Source organism: Sylvia atricapilla, chromosome 1, assembly GCF_009819655.1.
Source record: "Sylvia atricapilla isolate bSylAtr1 chromosome 1, bSylAtr1.pri, whole genome shotgun sequence".
In the NCBI taxonomy this organism is placed as follows: domain Eukaryota; kingdom Metazoa; phylum Chordata; class Aves; order Passeriformes; family Sylviidae; genus Sylvia; species Sylvia atricapilla.
In genome coordinates, this window is record NC_089140.1 from 750235 (window position 1) to 770962 (window position 20728).

The 20728-nt window shown below is 50.6% G+C and overlaps 1 protein-coding gene across 5 annotated transcripts in view; it reads right to left on the minus strand.

Moving 5' to 3' along the window:
• MAP4 (microtubule associated protein 4) overlaps positions 1–20728 on the minus strand; it is a 151083-nt gene that overhangs the window by 111209 nt on the left and 19146 nt on the right. For all 5 annotated transcript variants that reach the window (XM_066313195.1, XM_066313220.1, XM_066313212.1 and 2 more), the window contains exon 2: positions 10512–10564. The gene's annotated coding sequence lies outside the window, so the exon portion shown is untranslated. The remainder of the gene's footprint in view (positions 1–10511; positions 10565–20728) is intronic.

The window sequence follows — 20728 nt, forward strand, 5'->3', positions numbered from 1 at the left end:
AATAAAGTCTACATTCTGCACTTATGCAAAATGAAAGTAATTAGCTGGAGCCAGATCTCTGTCAAAGATCAAGGCAGGAGGAATATCCAAATGCAAGAGAACTGGGCAGAATTCTTGTTTGAGAGTGTCTAAACACACACACACACACAAGAGCTGTCTAAATACACACACATCCCTGTTTGTGAATGGGAGAAGACACAATTTGTTTGACCCTCGATTTCCTGAAAGGTTTTGTTGTTCATTACAATCTCTGCTGTTTTATCTTCCATAGATAACACAGAAGAGTCAGGAACGATTTCACGTCGTGGCTGTTATTAGTTTTCTGCTGTTTCAGCTTTTTTGTGCTCTATTTTAAGGTTATAAGTACATGATAGTTGAGAAACAGGTTATCTCAACTTCCTAAGATGATTCATGCTGATATATTGATTATATGATGCCAATTGGTGAATTTTTTCTTTTGATAGCTGACTTCTTAGATCCTTTAACATATCTTTTTCTAATTATCCAAAAGGCACGTGTCATTTCAAGACCTGTTTATTTTCTAGCTGCTTAAACATCTCTTAACTGCTACTGTTTGAAAAATGAATTCAAACCATCATGGAATGGTATCAGGGGATGGTTTGACTTGGAGGGAGCCTTAAGGATCATCCCAGTGCCACCCTGTGCCATGGCAGGGACACCTCCCACTGTCCCAGGGACACCTCCCACTGTCCCAGGGCTCCAAACCCCAATGCCCATCCTGCCCTTGGCACTGCCAGGGATGCAGGGGCACCACAGCTGCCCTGTGCCAGTGTCTCCCCACCCTCCCAGGCAGGAATTCTCAGCCAGGCCTCTGGGACTCAGCATTTCCAAGGCACAGAGCCCTCCTTTGATGTCAGCTCAGCTGCACTCAGAGCTCTGCCAGCTCTTTCAGCCTCTCACCTGCAGCTTTTCCATCAGCTCCCTGCTGCCCTTGTTTGAGGTTCTGCTCTGCTCGGGGTGAGCAGACTGAAGCAGTGTTTGATCAGAGCACTCCAGAGCAGCTCTCAGGCTTTGGAGAGCCACACTCAGCCCACAGGACCGGAGACAGAAAACTCCAGACACCCAAGAGAGCAGCCCTACTGCATTCCTGGCAATGACACTGCGATTGCTCTGCACTTGTCCCAAAGCCTCGAGGGGTGTTTTGCAATTTCCCTGCGGAAGGCAGCACTGGAGAGGCAGTGACAAAGCCCTGAGCCACCTCCCAAAGCCTGCCCCGACACCACACTGACCACCAGAGCTGCCCAAAGCCACCCCAGTGACAGCACCGAGCTGGGGGCACCAATTCCCCCCTGTTCAAAGCCCTGCAGGGACACAGAGGGCAGGAAGGCCACCTGAAGCAGCCTGGAGAGCTCCGAGCAGCATTCCTGGGAGCACAGCAGCCTTGGAGCCACATGCCAAAACAGCCCCAACTGGACAAAAACCAGAGCTGGGAGGCTTCAGGAATGTCAGGCTGAGCTGAGAAGAGTGATACAAGTGCAGAGGATCACCCAGCAGAGCCCAGCTCCAGCTGCACCATGCCCAAAATCCATCTGGGGCACGTCCTCGTGCCTGCAAAAAGCATTTCCCTACTGTAATTATGCCTGGGAGGAGATAAGAGCACACCAAACTGCTGCATTCCTCCCTTTGGGCAATGGCAGTGCCATGGAGCACCCAGCAGGATGGGGTAAGACTGGCCAAGGCTGGATTGCTCCATCCAGAGCTGGACCCTCTCCAAGCTGATCAAAAGTCACATTAATAAACTTGCCTTAAGTTACACAGAGAGATGCTCTGCCAGAGCAGCTTCACTGGGAGGACAGGAATAACTTTCCTCTAAGCCCCAGCAGGGATTAGGGACTCTAGAAGGTGGGGATTAATGCTCTTGGCTGGCCTTCAAAAAAGCCCCATGGAAGATGAGTTCATAGATAATAACTGCGAGGGACTTTGGAAGCGTCGAGCTCTGCACAAGCCCACGAGCACTAAAGTGAGAGCCTGAAAAAGGACTCCAAAAATCATAAATATTTATCTAAAGAAAAAAAAAAAAAGGAAGAATATGCCCACCTTCTGCCCAGAGCTGGGGGTTTTAGCTCCAAAGTGGGCAGCTCTGGAGTGCAGGGCCTCGCAGCAGAGGGGATTTGGTGTGCTGCTTCCCCAGGCAGGCAGCACCAAAAAAGGACAGCTCCATCAATCCTGGGCGAGAGTCTCCTCTGCTCTGCTGGCACAGGGAAGGAGCACTGGGGGCAGGGGAGGAAAGGGCTGTTTGCAAAGCACTTTTCTCTGGAGGATGCAGCCCCAGCAGCTGCTCCTGTCAGCTGCTTGCCTTTATTAGCACGTGGATCCACCTCCCTGCCAGAGCAGACCCACAGCAAACCCCACAGCAAACCCCACAGCAAACCCCACAGCAAACCCCCTCTGAGCTGCCAGGTCCTGCCCAAAGAGATCCTTCTCCTGGGACAGAGGCAAGGATGGCACATCACTGACGTGGTGCATCACCCACCAATTCTCCTCTTCAGCTCATCCTTGTCCCTGTAACCTCACCTCACTGCCACAGCCTGGGCACAAGAGCTGAGAGCACAGAAAGGGAGAAATGTCACTGCTAAAGTCCACCCCAGCCCTTGTGGCACCTCCTCTGAGTTCAGCCCATTCCATGTCTTATGTCCATGTCTCCCAGAATATTGGGGTTTGTTCTCCATTTGGGAGAATTTGGGCTCGTTTCTGAGATGGGATGAAAACTGTGCAGCCCAAACACTGCAAGGACAAACCCAGGGATGAGAAGGAGTTCAAGTCATGCTGTGAGAAAGAAAATTCTGAGGTTTAATCCAGCCTAATTATAGTTTGAGTATAGTGTGCAGGCCCTGGGTGCCTTCAGCAACTCCCAGTTTTGCCTTATGTAGATCTAATAATAGATAAATGTGTGTGTGCACACATCTGAGAGCACAGGAGGGAAAGCAAAGCCACAGAGGATGAGTTGTGAAATTAAACTGAGGATCAGGAGCAGCTTGGACACCATCCCTGCTCCCAGCCCCTCCACCTGCACAGGCTCCACTCCTTCCCCTGCACAGAACAATTCCAGTCCTGTCAGTGACTGTATCAGAGCAGAGACTTCACTTTTAATTAAAATCAGCCCTTCTCCTGACACTGTAATTACAGAGCACCAGAACCTGCCCATCAGGACACAGGGCTGGAAGCTTCCACATGAGAAAGTGGAGTGGAGAATTGTTTTCATTCATGGTAACCCAGCTTGGTGCTCCAGAGGAGGGAACAGCAAACCTGGCACTGTTTTTTTCCCAAGGGGATTTGTCAAGAGAAAAAAAAATATTTTCAAGCTTTCAAACACTACTGGAAGGTCAAAAGGCTTTGGAAGAATGAAGCAAAGCATTTCTACACCAAGGAATGAGTTTGAGCTATTTGCAAATTTGCAAGATGCAAGTGAGAGACTTTCTGGACTCAGGAGCTGCCTCTGAGGATTGTGGCTGCTGTAAAAACTGCCAGAAATGCCCCCAGAGGAAACTGGAAATGGAAGAGACACGTTGGGCAGAGGTCAGGGGCTGCTCTCTGGAAACCACAACAGAGCCTGGTGGAGGCAGGTGTCTAACAAGGGAAAGCAAATGCTGTGTCAGTGCCCAGCTCTGGGACCAGGCTCCATGGGGACATGCCCAGGGATCACAGGAGCAGCTCCCTGCCCCACCCACAGGGATTCTCAGGGCAGGAACACAACTCCCTCTGCTTCTGGCCACCCAGGGGCTCCGAAATTCATGGAGAATTGAAATCCTCATGAACATTTAGGGTGGGAACAGAACACACCCAGAAGGCTCCAAGCTGTGGAGCCTGGTCCTGACTGCACTGGGATATCCCTGTTCCTTACCCTGTTAAGGACACTTTTGGGATATCCCTGTTCCTTATCCCACTGAGGACACCTTTGGGATATCCCTGTTCCTTATCCCACTGAGGACACCTTTGGGATATCCCTGTTCCTTATCCCACTGAGGACACCTTTGGGATATCCCTGTTCCTTATCCTACTGAGGACAGTTTTGGGATATCCCTGTTCCTTATCCTACTGAGGACAGTTTTGGGATATCCCTGTTCCTGACTCTGTTAAGGACACTTTTGGGATATCCCTGTTCCTGACCCTGTTGAGGACACCTTTGGGATATCCCTGTTCCTTACCCATTTAAAGACACCTTTGGGATATCCCTGCTCCTTATCCCACTGAGGACACCTTTGGGATATCCCTGTTCCTGACCCTGTTGAGGACACCTTTGGGATATCCCTGCTCCTTATCCCACTGAGGACACCTTTGGGATATCCCTGCTCCTTATCCCACTGAGGACACTTTTGGGATATCCCTGTTCCTTACCTCATTGAAGACACCTTTGGGATATCCCTGTTCCTTACCCTGTTGAGGACAGTTTGGGGATATCCCTGTTCCTTACCCATTTAAGGACAGTTTTGGGATATCCCTGTTCCTTATCCCACTGAGGACACCTTTGGGATACCCCAGCCTGCCTTTACACACTGAGGTGTCACTGGAACAGAAAGGGCCTTTTTGCACCACCTTTGGCAATTCCACATATGGATTCTGTTCATTTTGGGGAAACCCCACAATAGATGTCATGGAGATTAAACATTCCACTTAATAGGAATTACCTCTAAGTAGGGATATTTGTGCCTACACACAGGTGAGAAAGGCCAAACTCTGCAATCCTTTTAAACCAAGGTAGAAACTTTGAGCTTTAAGAGCACTGATCACACCTGAAACCTTTGGATACAACCCTCAGGAAAGGATTTGCTGGAAGCCTGGGAAGCAGAAAGTGCCTGCCTGTGATCCCAGGGAGAGGAGCACTCCTGGCAGGGATGGTGCAGCTCCCAGGCACAGGGAGAAAGAGAAGGGAGGCAGGGAAAAGTCCAGGGAGTCACCCCAAACCTCCCCAGGGGACACCTCTGAGGGACCACGGGCCAATTCCTGGCTCCAGCAGCAGCTTCAGTGCAGAGAGAGCTTCTCCCTCAGCCAGGGAATTCCTGGGGAGAGGAAGGAGCTCAGCATCCCTTAGTGCTGTGCCAGAGCAGGAGGCACGAGGCAGTGTCACCACACTCCTGCCCCAGTCCTACACCAGTCCTGCCCCAATCCTACACCAGTCCTACAAAATTCCTGCCCCATTCCTGCCCCAGCCCTACACCAGTCCTGCCCCAGCCCTACACCAGTCCTACAAAATTCCTGCCCCATTCCTGCCCCACTCCTGCCCCAGCCCTACAAAATTCCTGCCCCATTCCTGCCCCAGTCCTACACCAGTCCTGCCCCAGTCCTACACCAGTCCTGCCCCAGTCCTGCCCCAGTCCTGCCCCAGTCCTGCCCCAGTCCTACACCAGTCCTGCCCCAGTCCTGCCCCAGTCCTACACCATTCCTGCCCCAGTCCTGCCCCAGTCCTACACCAGTCCTGCCCCACTCCTGCCCCAGCCCTGCCCAGGGGAGGGACATCAGCCACAGCCACAGAGAAGTGCCTGAACCCGTGTCCAGCAGCACATCCAGCAGGATTCCCTCTGGAGGGAGCTCTGCCAGACCACAGGGGCAGCAGGGACATTCTCCCCTCCCCCAAAAGAGGACTTCCAGATGCTGGATCTATAACCCCAGCAGGCTCTGGAGGCACCCTGTCATGCCCAGCACAAGGAAAGCTGCAGGTCCAGCCCCTCCTGTGGCCCTGCAGCTCATCCCTTCAGCCCAGGGATGCCAGCCCAGCCCTTAAGCTGTTATTGCCTCCCAGCAGGACACCTCAGCTGTCCCCAAGCAGGGGGACACTCCTGCTCTCACATGATGTTTATTCTTAGAGAGGATCCCGGGGATTTTTCTTGAGCTGCTTCAGCCCCACAACTGGCCCAGGGCCAGAGGAGCATCACTGAACTCCTGAGCAGGGAGCAGCCTCAGTGTGCCACAGACACAGCAGTGGCATCTGCTGCAGGCAAGAAAGGCCTGGAAACAGAAGAGAAACACTCTGCCCAAAAAGTTGTTCCTGCCACACGAAGTTCATGCCAGACTCAGGAAAAAAAAAAAAACCAGCAGATGACAGGCACAGAGTGAACTGCTCCCATCCAACAGCTGAGCCCAATTCCTCCCCAGTGAGGCCAAAGCACAAATTCTGCAGTGGAGCCTTCCTGTTATCCTGACCTGGTTTTAATGACAAAATTCCTGCTGACTGAGAGATCAACCAACATTAGCTGCCAGTGACCAGATACACCCAGCACCAGCTCTCAAAAACAGCTGCAGACTTAAAGCTGGGAGACTCAGCTTGGTGAAGGCTCCAGTCTTTTCAGTTTTTCTCCTAGGACACCAGCTCCAATGTTGCAAGCAGAAGAATGCAATCTGAGTTCAAGCAGAGCAGTGCCTGTGTGGGTTATCTAGTCCAAAACTGGGATGTGCTGGCAGGCAGGAGCTTGGGGGAACGCCAAGAGGAGCCACAGCACGAGGCTTTGTGTTGGCTCTTGCTCTCAAGGAGAGAATTGTCTCCCTTGGGAATCCGATGGGGTGGCAGCAGGGGGAAGAACAGTCCTTTCTGAAATGAATTAGTGCAGAAGAAGAGCTCCCCCCTGCCCAAGAGCCCGCAGGAAGGCAGGGGGAGGAAGGGAGGAGCTGCTGCAGCCCAAGCACCATTGTATTTACATTTCCCGTGCTCCTGATAACAAACACGTTCAAGGGTGCCTGCAAAACAAGGCTTTGCTTGGGAAACAAAAGCTGTGATTTCGTGAAAGAAAGAGCAATAAAAGCCATTGCAGGTGTCCCCGCAGCGTTATCAGGCCTGCTGTGGTCCTTTCTGCAGAAAATGAATCATTTTCTTACTGCAGGTGCAGCTGCAGTGTCCAGTGCCACACTGAGGAGCCCTTGGACACAGCAATTCCCCTCCAAAAGGGGAAAAGAGAGGACTAAATAAATAACTACTCATTGCAGAACTGAAAAAACAAAACAAAACAAAACAAAACACCCTTGGGATTTTAATTAAGGGTGCTTCCCACATCACTTTAAGAAAGTAAAACCTTTCGTGGTAAAATGACTCCGAATCCTCAAATTCCTGAATGGTTTGGGTTGGAAAGAACCTTAAATCCCACCCAGTGCCACCCCTGTCCTGGCAGGGACACCTCCCACTGTCCCAGGGTGATCCAAACCCTGTCCATCCTGGCCTGGGACACTTCCAGGGATCCAGGGGAACCACAGCTGCTCTGGGCACCCTGTGCCACCCTCACACCCCATAAAAGTGACCCTAAAGATGTGGGTCTGTGATGTTTCCTCCCAGTTAGAGCCATCACACCACAAAACATTAATTTATCCAGCAGATGATGTTTGCAGGAGTGTTTCCTCCCCTCCTGTACAGGTGGGACCAAGACAAGAACCAAATGAAGATCCAGGTGCCACAATCTGCATTTTAAGAGGAATGACCAAACATTGCCCTGGACTTGGCTGGAAAAGCTCCTAATGGAATGAGCAGGGAGAACTGGGGTATTCCTGAGGGACAACCTGAGATAAGAGGTTTGTAAAGAACCCAAGCCATTCCTCAGCCAGGTCGAGCCCAGCAGGAGCAGGCAGTGCCCAGAAACACCTCCTGCCTGCTCTCCCAGCTTCCCAGAGGATGTGGGGCAGGAAGCTGCCCTCATTCATCCTCACACTCAATGAGCCTGGATTAAAATATTCCTGGATAAATTACTCCAGGAAGCACTTTTAGTCTGTGGGAAACACCTGGTTGGTTTGCACGTCCTGAAACAGCGGAACAACCACTGTGGAGACACACATGGGTGCCTGGGACTGCCAGAACTCCCTCTTTTGTACAGTGGAGGAAAATCCCAATGGCAAAGTCACCTCCCTAGAGAAGCTGGGAGCACGAGCTCTCAGAGTCCAAGGGCTGCCTGGAGAACTCTCTGCCATGGCATTTAGTTTGAGGTGGTCCTATGAGGAGCAGGGAATAGGACTTGATGATCCCCAAGAGTCTCTTCCAACTGGAGATATTCCATGAAGTCTAAATGCAGCCCAGACATCCCAGGAGACCACACTGAGCCAAGGCAAGAGGGGCAGAACAGAGGAAGAACAAAACCCACTCAAGGCTGGCAGGTGCAGGAAGACAAACCCAAAGCTCTCCCATGCCTCTGTCACCTGCCCCATGTGGCCTGTCCCTGAGGAGAAGGTGACACTCCACCTCCTGTGACCTCTGCAGGTCCACTGAGGCCACGGGGACAAGCATGTGGGGCACTGGGCACGGCCCCCCTCCACCCCACCAGGGGGATAAGCCATCTATCCTCCTTGGCTCCTCTGCAAGTGGCTTTCAGACAACGACTTAAGATGGTTTGGCCACGAGCCACAGCCCTGGGACTGCCAGCAGGAGCTGGGAATGCCACAGGGAGCCACAGCAGCAAGGGGAGCGTCCTCCAGCCTCCTCAGGGAGCATCTTCCAGCCTCTTCAGAGAACAGGGAACATCCTCCAGCCTCCTCAGAAAACAGGGAGCATCCTGCAGCCTCCTCAGAGAGCATCCTCCAGCCTCTTCAGGAACAGGGAGCATCCTCCAGCCTCCTCAGGAACAAGGAACATCCTCCAGCCTCTTCAGGAACAGGGAGCATCCTCCAGCCTCCTCAGGAACAGGGAACATCCTCCAGCCTCCTCAGGAACAGGGAACATCCTCCAGCCTCCTCAGGAACAGGGAACATCCTGCAGCCTCTTCAGGAACAAGGAACATCCTCCAGCCTCTTCAGGAACAAGGAACATCCTCCAGCCTCTTCAGGAACAAGGAACATCCTCCAGCCTCTTCAGGAACAGGGAACATCCTCCAGCCTCTTCAGGAACAGGGAACATCCTCCAGCCTCTTCAGGAACAGGGAACATCCTCCAGCCTCCTCAGAAAACAGGGAGCATCCTCCAGCCTCCTCAGGAACAGGGAACATCCTGCAGCCTCTTCAGGAACAGGGAGCATCCTCCAGCCTCCTCAGGAACAGGGAACATCCTGCAGCCTCTTCAGAGAACAGGGAACATCCTCCAGCCTCTTCAGGAACAGAGAGCATCCTATAGCCTCCTCAGGAACAGAGAGCATCCTCCAGCCTCCTCAGAACAGGGCCACAGGAGCCTTTTCCAGGCCCACCATGAACAGGAGCATCAGCCCCCCTGCAAACAAAGGACTCTGCACCTACAGTTCTTATCTCTGTGTCTGCCCTTAAGGGCACTGGAATAAAAAGGCACCTGAGGAACACTTTTATCCCCTAATGAAGTTTTAGGAGACTTGGGAGGCTCCTGTCAGCTGCAGGCAGTTGCAGTGATGTTCAGTGAAGGTGTTTTGGGCTCCATCCCCGGGGCTCCTCTGCACTCCTCACACCCAGGGTCACTGCACTGCACTGACAGCTCAGGCCTCTTCTGCAGGAGAAGGCACATGGATGGATCAAAGAGGGGAGAAAACAGCTGATATTCCTCTCAGGACTTCCTGACACAACCAGCACTGGAGAACAAACCCAAACTGCTCTGCAGAAGACACCTGGGTCTCTGTGTCCATACAAGAAGCAGGAATAAATTGTATTTCTTTCCCCAAACCACATCAAGTGAGCAGCTGCAGCTCAAACATCTCAAGTGCAGACCTGGTGTGAGATTCCAGTGCAACTGCAGCTTTACTGTGCCTCCCCCAAAGGCCAGCTGGGATAAAAAACCTGGATGATCTGCTGCTCCCAATTCCTAACAGATCAAATCTGACTTGTTTTTCTTAGCCTAGTTTACCCATTTTAATCTTTTGTAGTCCTCTTACTCTGATAAAAAGAAGATTGGAGTAACCAAGTTAAACAAGTTGTGAGCCCTCTGAAGGCAAGAAAAGAAGGTCCAAGTGGCCAGAAAGGATCAACCTGGAGTTCCACCCCAGCCCTGTTCTCCCAACCAGAACCCCAGGAATGTCTGAAACTTTGTTAAATACCTCCAAGGCTGGAGCCCCTCTGCTCTGGAGCCAGGCTGGGAGAGCTGGGGGTGCTCCAGGAGAGCTGGAGGGGGACTGGGGACAAGGGCTGGAGGGACAGGACACAGGGAATGGATCCCACTGCCAGAGGGCAGGGCTGGGTGGGAGACTGGGGATTGGGAATTCCTGCTTGGGCTGGAATTCCCAGAGCAGCTGTGGTGCCCCTGGATCCCTGGCAGTGCCCAAGGCCAGGCTGGACATTGGGGTTGGAGCCCTGGGACAGTGGGAGGTGTCCCTGCCATGGCAGGGGTGGCACTGGGTGGGTTTTAAGGTCCCTTCCAACCCAAACCTTTCTATGATTCTGTCTGGAAGGGTTTTAACTGGATGTAACAAGAGCAGTAATGAGAAGGTTTCACAGAACAGAATGGAAAGGTGAGTTCATCCCACACGTGTCTGCTCCACAGAATTTCCAGTGGCAGAACTCTCATTTCACATCTCTGGCTGGTGGCTGCCATTCCCAGCCCAGCTGTTCTGCTGGGCACACACAGCTGTACCAAACCTCTGCTCCTGAATTAAACCTTTAGTGCTGGGTCATCAGAAAAGCAGTTCCTACCTCACAAGCAGGAGTTCCCTGGGCAGGTCCTTCAGTCCTCAGAAACTGCTGAACTGCAAGACACAAAGCAGAAATAACTGTGTGATTACAGAGCCCTGGGGTGGCAGGGAATTTGGGGTGCTGGGATGTGAGTGGTGATACTCAGAACCAACAAAGCCTTGGGAGATTTTGCTGCAGTCCCCTCCAGTGATCCAGGCAGCTGTTCTTGGTGCTCCCTGCTCAACAGGAACAAGAGCTCCCTGTTGCTGGGATCAGGATTGAGGGAGGGGATCCCATCCCTGTACTCAGCCCTGGAATATCCTGTCCACTTCTGGGCTCCTCAGTACAAGGAGCTGCAGCAGAGGGTCCAGCAGAGGCCACGGAGCTGTTCAGGGCTCTGGAGCATCTCTGTCTGGAGCCACCCCAAAGCCCCTGGACACATCCCTGTGTCCCTGCTGAGGTGACCCTGCCCTGGGGGACCCCCAGAGGTCCCCCCACATTCCAACCATCCTGTCACTGCTCTTTCCCACCAACACTTGCTCAAGCTGTTCAGGGTATTCCATGAAAACTGTGAGCGACTTTTCCCTCCTTACACACCGTAAGAGGTTTCCCCAAACACGGCATTAAAGCTCCATTAATCCAGGCTCATCAGGACATCCCTGCCCTAAGCAGCATTTCAGGTGCTCAGTGGAAGGCTTAAGAGGTCACAGGGCCCTGGCAGTCCCTGTCACACCTGCCCAGGCACCTGGGACAGCCACCTCCCAGTCAGGAGCCCACCTTGACCTGCTCCAGCTCTTCTCCCTGCTCCTGCCACGATTCCAGAGCAGCAGCTCCCACCACATTTCCCAGGGAACCATCTCCTCACCTGGGTGCCATGTCCTAAACTTTTCTACCCATTATTTTAACATTCTGTTGATAATGTTTCTTAACTGTGAAGCAAACACAGCTCTTTAAAAAATATCCTATCCCAAGAATTACTCCTTACAGCCCCCTTGCAGAAGAGAAACTAAGCCACAGAATTAAAGTTTTTCAACCCACATGGAGAAATGATTGTCCAACTCGTTCTCCACCACTGCAAGTCATCAAGCCAATCCCACAGGAAAATATCATCTCAGCTCCTGCTCAGCAGCCAGACACAAACACTGATCCACGTTCCTCTCCCCACAGATGGACATTTCGTGTTCCAGGGAAGTAAAATGCCAGAGCTTTCAGCTAAATGAGGCAACAGCCCAGTGAAAAGTGTCATTTTAACTTCAGGGAAGCAGGGAAGCACTCAGGAGTGAGAAAAGCCTTGCAGCAGAGTGCTGCTCCCTTCACAAGGGGAGTTCCCACACGAATGAAGGACTGCAGGAGTCTCTGGTGCAGGATTCAGCTCCATGAGGTGCTCAGAGCCAGCTCCTGTTTGTGTGGTAACACTGAGACCCCCTTCCCCACAGAGGGACACCGCCAACAAACCCACACCATCAGCTGCAGGTGGGACAAACTGGGACATCAGGGTCACAGGGTCATTCTCTGCAGCTCCTTGCCACTGGAGAACATTCCCATCCCTCCCCAAGGCTTCCCAGCCCAAGGCACAGCCCCACTGGCTGCTCCCCTGGCATCCAGCCCACTGCTCTTGCTCTGATCCACTCTCACACATCAGATTCCCATCTCTCTGCACAGAAACCACCAAAACTTTACCTTATTTGTTAAGAAAAACAACGCAGAGACCTCTCTTTTTGGGCAGAATTGAAGAAAATGAGAAGCTGCTTTTTTTTTTTTTTTTTTTTTTTTTTTTTTTTTTTTTTTTTTTTTTTTTTAGTGTTGCTCCAGTTCAAGTGCTGGTAACTGTGAGATAAAATCCACCACAGGTTCTTGCTCTTGCTCTGGGCAAACCAACTTTTTTCTTTGGTAAGGCTGCACCTCTGGTTGCTCTCTAAATAACCCCTGAAGGGCAGAATTCCTGTAGTGTAGGGTCTGAACTGTCCCCATTGCACACTGATGGGGGGCTCTCACTAACAAGCAGAAGTGTTAAATCTGTGCTTCTTACCCCAAACCCACAGATCTGTGGGAATTGAAGCCTTTGCTTCAAAAAATTCTTATGTGTTGGGTCTAAAAATAATCTGAGAGACTTCAGATTATTGTCCCCTCACATGGTAAATTAAGACTCCAAGTGTTGCAGAAGCCTTGAAGAGCAGGAGAAAACCCATAGATCCAGCAAATCCCAACTGATGCGGCCCATGACTAAGCAGGAGTGTTCTCCAGTTTGGAGAAACACTTCTGAGAACTGCTTTAATGGGCAGAGAAACCTGTCCTTGCCTTGTGCTTCCTCCCCAGCACTGTTTTCCCAGCCCTGCCAGGGAAAAGCAGCAGCAAGGCAAGGCAGGGATCTCATTAGTGCCACTCCCCTCTGGATCCTGCCTGCACTGTCAGAGAACAGGCACTGCCTGGCATGCAGACTGCTCCTGTTTGCTGGCCCTGTGACATCCAGTTCCACATCCTGCACCAGTAGTTCTCGTTCCTCAGCTCCTGTGCTTCCCAAGCTCCTCATCCTGTTAGTACACAACATTCCAAGGCCTCCTCCAGCTCCAGAGATTGTCCTCCCACCAGAATGAATCCCCTGCCTCCACTATCACTGACAACTTCTCCAGGTTTCCAGCCAGTCTCTCACCTGAGGGGTCACCAAACACACCCCATCTGGAAAACAACTCCAAACTCACCTCTGTGCTTCACCAAACACACCCCATCTGGAAAACAACTCCAAAATCACCTCCGTGCTCCAGGGCAAACATCGACAACTCCCTTCAGCTTTCTGTAAGTTTGAAGGTTCTCACTACTTTTAGCAGCACCTACTCATCTCTAGCTGTCTGCAGTGACAGCCCTTTGGGGCAGAACTCCCAGCTCAGCTTGGTAAAGGATGTAAGCCAGTGATCCCCCTCATCCATCTCACAGATTGATCAGTCTCCAGTGCCCAGGATGCAGGAGTCTGTGTGAGCACAAGGAGTGGCCCAGCCCCAGTTTGGGATGCCAGAGACAGGCAGCAGAGCAATGCTCTGCACTCTCACTGCCTGCAGCCAGGTGGAATGCACTCCAGTGCCCCTGAGCTCACAACACCAAGAAAGAATGTGCCATTCCCCGTATCAGAAACCCTCAGCAGCTCCTTTAAATTCCCTACACAAGCAGCACTTGCTGTTTTCCTATCCCAAACTCACAACAGTGCCTTGAAAGCCCCTCAACCTTTGAGTTTCCTCTTCTCTCACCCTTCAGGCTTGGTTTCCAAAGCTCTGGATAAACAGCTGCCTTTAAATAGCTCCCAACACGTCTCCAACACATGCAGGGCATGAGGATCACCGGACAGGAGAAGCCAAGAGGGGCGTTGCCCATCCCAGCTCCCACATTCCACATGCAAAGCAGCCCCAGAGTGTCGAGCTCCAAAGGCAAAGGCTGGTGAACCCTGAGCTAAATATACACAGTGGCCATGAAATGCAGATTGGGCAGCTCAGATTTCCACCCCTGGCTCTTCCCACAGCAATAACCACAACAACCTGACAAGGAATCACAGAACGGTTTGGGGTGGAAGGGACCTCAAAGATCTCATTTCAATCCTTGCAATGGGCATGGATAAATTCCCTGAGAAGGAAAACTGCTTTTATGGCCACAGCCCCCTTGGTGAGTTGTTCCTGAACTCACCAAGATCCTAAACCAAGAGTTTATTCACAAATATATGCTCAACTTTTTTCCTCCACGGGCACCACTGCCCAAATACTCGATGAATTTTTCTTCAGCATCCAACTCCTGTTCCCACACTGGCATGAGGCATCTGGATAAAGCTGACAGTAAATTCTAGGAGAAATGGATAAGGGAGGTGGGAAGGGGCTGAGCCTGGAGAAAAGGAGCTCAGGGGGGAGCTGGTGGCTCTGCACAAGTCCCTGCCAGGAGGGGACAGCCAGGGGGGATTTGGGATCTGCTCCCAGGGAACAGGGACAGGAGGAGAGGGAACAGCCTCAGGTTGGACATCAGGAGGAATTTCCCCATGGAAAGGGGGCTCAGGCCTTGGAACTGCCCAGGGAGGCTGTGAATTCCCACCCCTGGAGGTGTCCAAAGAATGACTGGATGTGGTACTCAGAGCTTTGGGGACAAGGAGGGGATTGGGCACAGCCTGGACTCCACGGCCTTGGAGATCTTTTCCAACTCAAAAAATGACTCTGGGATTTCAAAGAGGCAGCTTTTACATTTAATGCCAGGCTTCTGAGTGGAGCTGCTCCCAAGAGCAGTTCAGTTAGACTAATAATTTAAAGAGTCTTCAAGACACAGGATGTATTTGAAGAGTGAATCATTTTCTAGGGAAATATTCATGAACAGCAGGTCAGAGCTCCGTGGATTGTCACGCAAACCCTACTGCTTGGAGAAGGGGCTGCTCCTCCCCAGTCCCAGGCAGCAGTGAAAGAATGAAGGCCTTGCACTGCAAAGCAGGCACAGATTCTTTGGCAGCACCCACCTTTCATCCTTACTGCAGGGGACAGACTTTAAAACGAGAGTCTGGGGCAGCGATTCGGGCTGACAAAGTTCAAACCCAGTGAGGTTCATCCAGTCAGACAGGAAAGCAGCAGCTGCACAAGAGGGGCTGTTTTTATAGCACCACGGATTTGGGGATGTCAGGAGCAATTGGAAAAAAAAGAAACAAAGTGCAATGACTCTGGGAAGCTGGAGGAGTGACTCATGGCTTTGCCACAGTGCCAGTGTCAAGGAGCAGCCAAGGACCTTCCCAAAGGGCTCTGGAAGGCTGGGCACTACACCTAGGGCTGCACTCACCTGGGAAGGAAAGTTCCAGAAGCAGAGGAATGTGGGACAGACTGTGTGCCACACAAACTGGATGTGACAGGAGCCTGGAAACACCCAGAGGAGGCTGAGATGAAGGACTCGGACACGAGCGATGCGCACAAAGATTCAAAGATCCTTCTCAAGTGTCAAAACAAAACGAAAATCTTAACATCCAGATTCACACCAAAAAAAAAAAACAAGAATCCCAGCACCAAAAGCCAAGGCAGAAACTGCCCTCGGTGAGGATCAGCAAAGCCTGGCCCTGTTCAGCAGCAGCTCAATAAAAAAAGAAAGTGATTTAAGCAAGAGCGAAGTGTCTCTTCTCACAGCTGAAGGACTCTGCTGCTCATAGGACTGAATTAGCTAAAATTAGCTCTCACAGTTGCATTCTCACCAGCACCTCCAGCCTCCCGTGTGGATGAGTAGTTTTGGTGAAAGCAGCTGGAATTTGGATTCAGAGCATGCAAATTTAAGGAGAACAGTGATTTCTGACCAGCTCCTTCCATGAACACTGATGCATAAAAAAACACCGTCTTGCACATTCAAGTTTAATCCTCTTCTGAAATATTTATTTTTGGAACAATTCAAGGAACAGAAAGCCTGCAGCCCAGACAAATTACATCTAAAAATAGAGGGTTTATGAATTCAGGAATTCTTCCTACTGTTCTGTTCTAATCAATACAGATCCACTGTGACTCCTGTCATCTGCTTTATCTGTCAGAGCACATCCCCACGCCCACCCTCTGCCAGCATCATCCAACCTGCATCTTTTGGGATACTACAGACCAGAAACAGCATTTTTATCGATCTGAGATTCAGAAAGACACACATTACACAAGGAGCAGTGAGAACAGAGGCGAGTGTTGAACTATGAAATCATCCTTCAAGGCTGGAGCTCCTCCAGTGCCCGTCCTGCCTGAGCTGGGGGAGCATTAATGAACTCTTGGAACAAGGAGATGCAGCATTCATTATCCAAATGTCATCTCTCCACTAATGAGAGGCTCTCAGCCAAGTGATGACCTTCCTGAGATGCCTCCTTGCATCAGAGAAGAAGGGGAAGGAGCTCCTCAATGTCACAGCCGAGTTAGAGTGACCAGGAACATTCTCACATGTAAAAATCCTGCTCTCCACACCAGGGCTGGTACAGGCAAACAGGTCTGAGAGTGGAATCCTGGTCCATGGCAGCTCTGACCAGCACCCACTGCGTGTGGGACAGGACTTCTGCCCAGGGTCAAAGGCTGCAAGAGGAAATCTCCTGAAATAAAACATCCCAGAACTCAGCAGCACAAGGGACACCAGACTGTGAGCAGCTCTGAACTGTTTTTATATTCACATCACTCCACTACACCAGAGCAAGCCACCACAAAACCTCCCCAGCCCACAGCTGGAACAAACAGGGGGCATTTGCAAGGGCTTACCTCTCAGTGCCTTTTTAAAAAAATTACCATTTTTGCCGATTTTTCAAAAGCCTTTTAACAAAGCCTCTGAGCCAAGGTGCACCAGGCTGCTCAACACGTCCAACAAGAAGGATCCTTCTGTTCCTCACTGCACACACACCACACCCAGAGCAGGACACAGCTGCTCCTCTGGCAAGGCTGGAGATGCTTCCACAACAGCCCCTGGGGTTTATCCCACTTTCTGCCATCACAAACCCCTGCTGTGCAGATCAAAGGCTCCACAGAACAGTTTTGGTGTTATGGACGTCCAAAAATACACAAGGGAAGGTGTGTCCTGCCTGTGTCTGAAGGGGTGAAAGACAGAGATAGCAGATGGTGAGAGAACAAGGGGTGATGGTTTTAAACAGAAATATTGGATATTGGGAAAGGATTCCTGGCTGGGAGGATGAGGAGACACTGGCACAGGGTGCCCAGAGAAGTTGTGGCTGTCCCTGGATCCCTGGCAGTGCCCAAGTGGCTGGACATTGGGTTTGGAGCAGTGGGACAGTGGGAGGTGTCCCACCATGGCAGGGGGTTTGGAATGGGATAATTAATGCCCCTTCCAACCCAAACCATTCCCATCATTCTGTACCAAACAGAACGGAGAACTCCCCAATCCCACTGGAACTACCAACCCTTGTCTTTCCTCAGCTTTGGCAAAAGAACCCCAAGAAGGAAAGTGCAGGCACCAACAGTGATTTTACCAAGTGCCAGCAGATCAAGGAATGGTGTCTGCAGTGGGCAAACAGGAGAAAAGTTTGGATCTCCCAGCTCCTGCAGGCTGCCACAGCAACAGCTTCCAAGCCAAACAGCTCCTGGAGAATCCCCAACCATCTCTGACACTTTAGGAGTGTAAGAAAGCACAAAAATTCGTGAGACTGAAATCTCCTTAGGATTTCAAGGTTGATGGCTGCCAGGTTTCATAACTGAAGTGCCTGAGCTGCCCATTAATATCTGCTCACCTACAGCAGGTCACGAGCTCCTCCTGTGTCCCTGGAGGGGATTATCCCATGGGGATGTGTGGGAGGGCAGGGAGCTGCAGGTCTCAGCTCAGGGACAGCTCATGGACCTCACTGAGCAATTAAAAACCCACCCATCCAGGGTTGGACGGGAAAAGATCCGTGCAGAGATCAGTGGGAGCTCCTGGAGTTTGGTGTTTGTGAATTGAGCATTTTACAGGGAGCCCAAAGTGAAACCACTGACCTGTGCTGCTTCACTCCAACTAACAACTGCCCCAGGCCTGACCTAAAAGGACAACACAGATTTTGGATTTATTTAATTCCTGGCTTTTCACGTTGGAAACTTATTACAGGAGTAGATTTTGCACAGATATCTTGGAAGAAAAAAAAAAAAGGAAAAAATCAAGTTGAACAGAATCCAGGCTGGTAGCATGACCAGGACACTGGGTAAAAAGCTCTGAAAACACATATTATGTGGTTAATATATATATATAAAAATATTTCTGTGAAGAAGATAACCTATGCACATCTCTATAAAGCCAAGTCTCATGGCCAGATGTGCTCTAAATAAAGAGCAGTACCTCAGCAGGGCAGTGTGACAGGTTTAATCAGCTTTGCATTTGAGGGGAAACATTTCACACGTGCAGGAACACAGGAGGAACACGGTCCAGGCACTGCCCATGTCCCACCAAAGTGATGAACACTAAAATGAATCCACTCCCCAGCAAACTCAGCATCTCCTCTGCTCAGTGATGGTTTTTTATGAGCTGACAGAGTGGGTTTGGATGGGATATTGGCAGGGCTGGCACAGGGTGCCCAGAGCAGCTGCCCCTGGATCCCTGGCAGTGCCCAAGGCCAGGCTGGACACTTGGAGCACCAGGGACAGTGGGAGGTGTCCCTGCCAGGACAGGGATGACATATAGCACCCTTTCCAATACAAATCATTCAAGGATTCTAAGATTTTGCTTTTACCTTTTCCATATTATCCATATAATTTCCATATTTGATTTTGGGGACAATGATTCTGCAGCAGATGCTTTGTCACTCTTTTTAGGCAGAAGGATTACAGCTTGTGTCTTTTAAATGATGCCAGGCACCAACACAAGCAGTGTTCCAGGAATACATGAAAAAAAACCCCGAACAATCTTTATTTTCCCCTGCACAAACACAGCAGGATTAAAGCTTCAGTCATCAGTTGGTTTCTCTGTGAAGCCTCAAAAGCAGAACTATGAATGTGGATCAGAAAAAAGGAAGGTATAAAAGACATTTACACCCTGTGCAGAGATAGAACTGCTGCTGCTTCAGGGCCAAAAATCACTGAGCTGCTCTGCTGATTTCCTGCCATCTCCTGCTCCTTGCACATTTGAAACGTGCCTGAGTTACACCAAGCACAACTCTCCTTTGTGTTTTTACACACAGGAACCTCCCTGAGCTGTGGAGCAGTGAGAGCTGGGCTCAGGGCTCACAACCCCAGGGACACATTCTCCTGCTGAGGACAGAGGCAAAACTGCCCAGGGCTAAAGTGACCCACGGTCTGACAGCTGAATATTTCCAATCCTGTTATTTCAGAGCCTGGGCTGCAGAGTGAAGAGTTACAGCTCCTTGCTGTGCTCCTAGAGCAGGGGACAACCTGAGCCTGCCCTGCAGGGTCATGATGAGCCCTGTAAGACAACCCTGGCACGGGGTTGTGCTCAGGTTGGGTTTTTCTTTCAGCTAAAAAGCTTTTTCCAGGAGCCATGGCTGGTCAGCAGCACAGAGAGGATATACTTTATCTCGTGTCAAAATATGTAAACTATAAAATCAGAATTATTCCAGGGACACCTCCCACTGTCCCAGGTGCTCCCAGCCTTGTCCAGTCTGACCTTGGGCACTGCCAGGGGCAGCCACAGCTGCTCTGGGCACCCTGTGCCACCCTCCCAGCCAGGAATTCCTTCCCAACATCAACCCAAACCTTCTCTGTCCCAGTCTGAACCACTGCCCTTTGTCCTGCCATTCCAGCCTCTTAGCTGAAGTCCCTCTCCACCTTTTTTGTTGGCTTCTGGACTAGAAGGCATCCTCTGTACAAAAGTTATTGACACTGAAAATCATTGCAGACACTGCATGAGGTGTTAGAACCCATTCAAACCAAATCCATCCAGAGTATGAGCACAGTCCAGAGGTTTTCAGAGCATTTGTTACCTGAAAGTTTTACATGGAAAAGACCAGATCAGCAAGAATTAAGCAATATTTGTGTCCTGAGATAGCAAAACTGAACTCCTGCTTACACAGTGATTTTGTCAGGAGCCCACTGTGCTCCCAGCTGGCCAAAAGTCACTCAAGGGACATCCCAAATTGTCCTGGCAAATTTAGGAGACCCTCAAATATCATTTGACCTCCCCTGTGTGGGGACAGTGCCCAGCACCTGACAGAACTTGTACCTCAGCTTAGGCAGAGCTTTGTTAGGTCAGCTCTGAGTGATTCCCAGCACAACCAGCCTCTCCCCATCCCAGAAAGAAGAATTTGAGCACTACCAGGGTGCAGGAAAATCAGAGAAAAAAAAACCAACATTCTCCTGTTATTTCTGATTTCCAGCTACAATCAGAGCAGGGTTGTTGTGAGGTGCAAGCAGAAAGTGATACCTGTACCTGGGGAAAGGGGAGATGGGAGACAAAGGTCAGGGCAGTGCAGCTAGATAGGGTTAAGGTCATTAACATTTAGTTCTTTGCCTCTTAGCTCCCAGATCACATTTCCAAGGCATAAAGACACTCACCTTACCCAAGCTTCTCAGACTCAGATTGAAAAACAAACCCACCAGCAAAAAAAAAAAAAAAGTCCATTTATAAGGGGTAAGTTTCCCTTTGTTAAAGATGCACCTTGGACTGAGCTCAACACATTCACTTCCTCTGCATCACAACGATGGTTTTTAGGGATTTTTAAGCAGTGTCACTTCTTAGCAAGCTCAAGGCAACAGTGGCTGGGCCTGAAATTACCTGATAAATCCTTCAGATGTTTATTTACAACTGTAATAGAGAGTAATTAGGGTTTCTAAAGAAAAAAGTTTCTA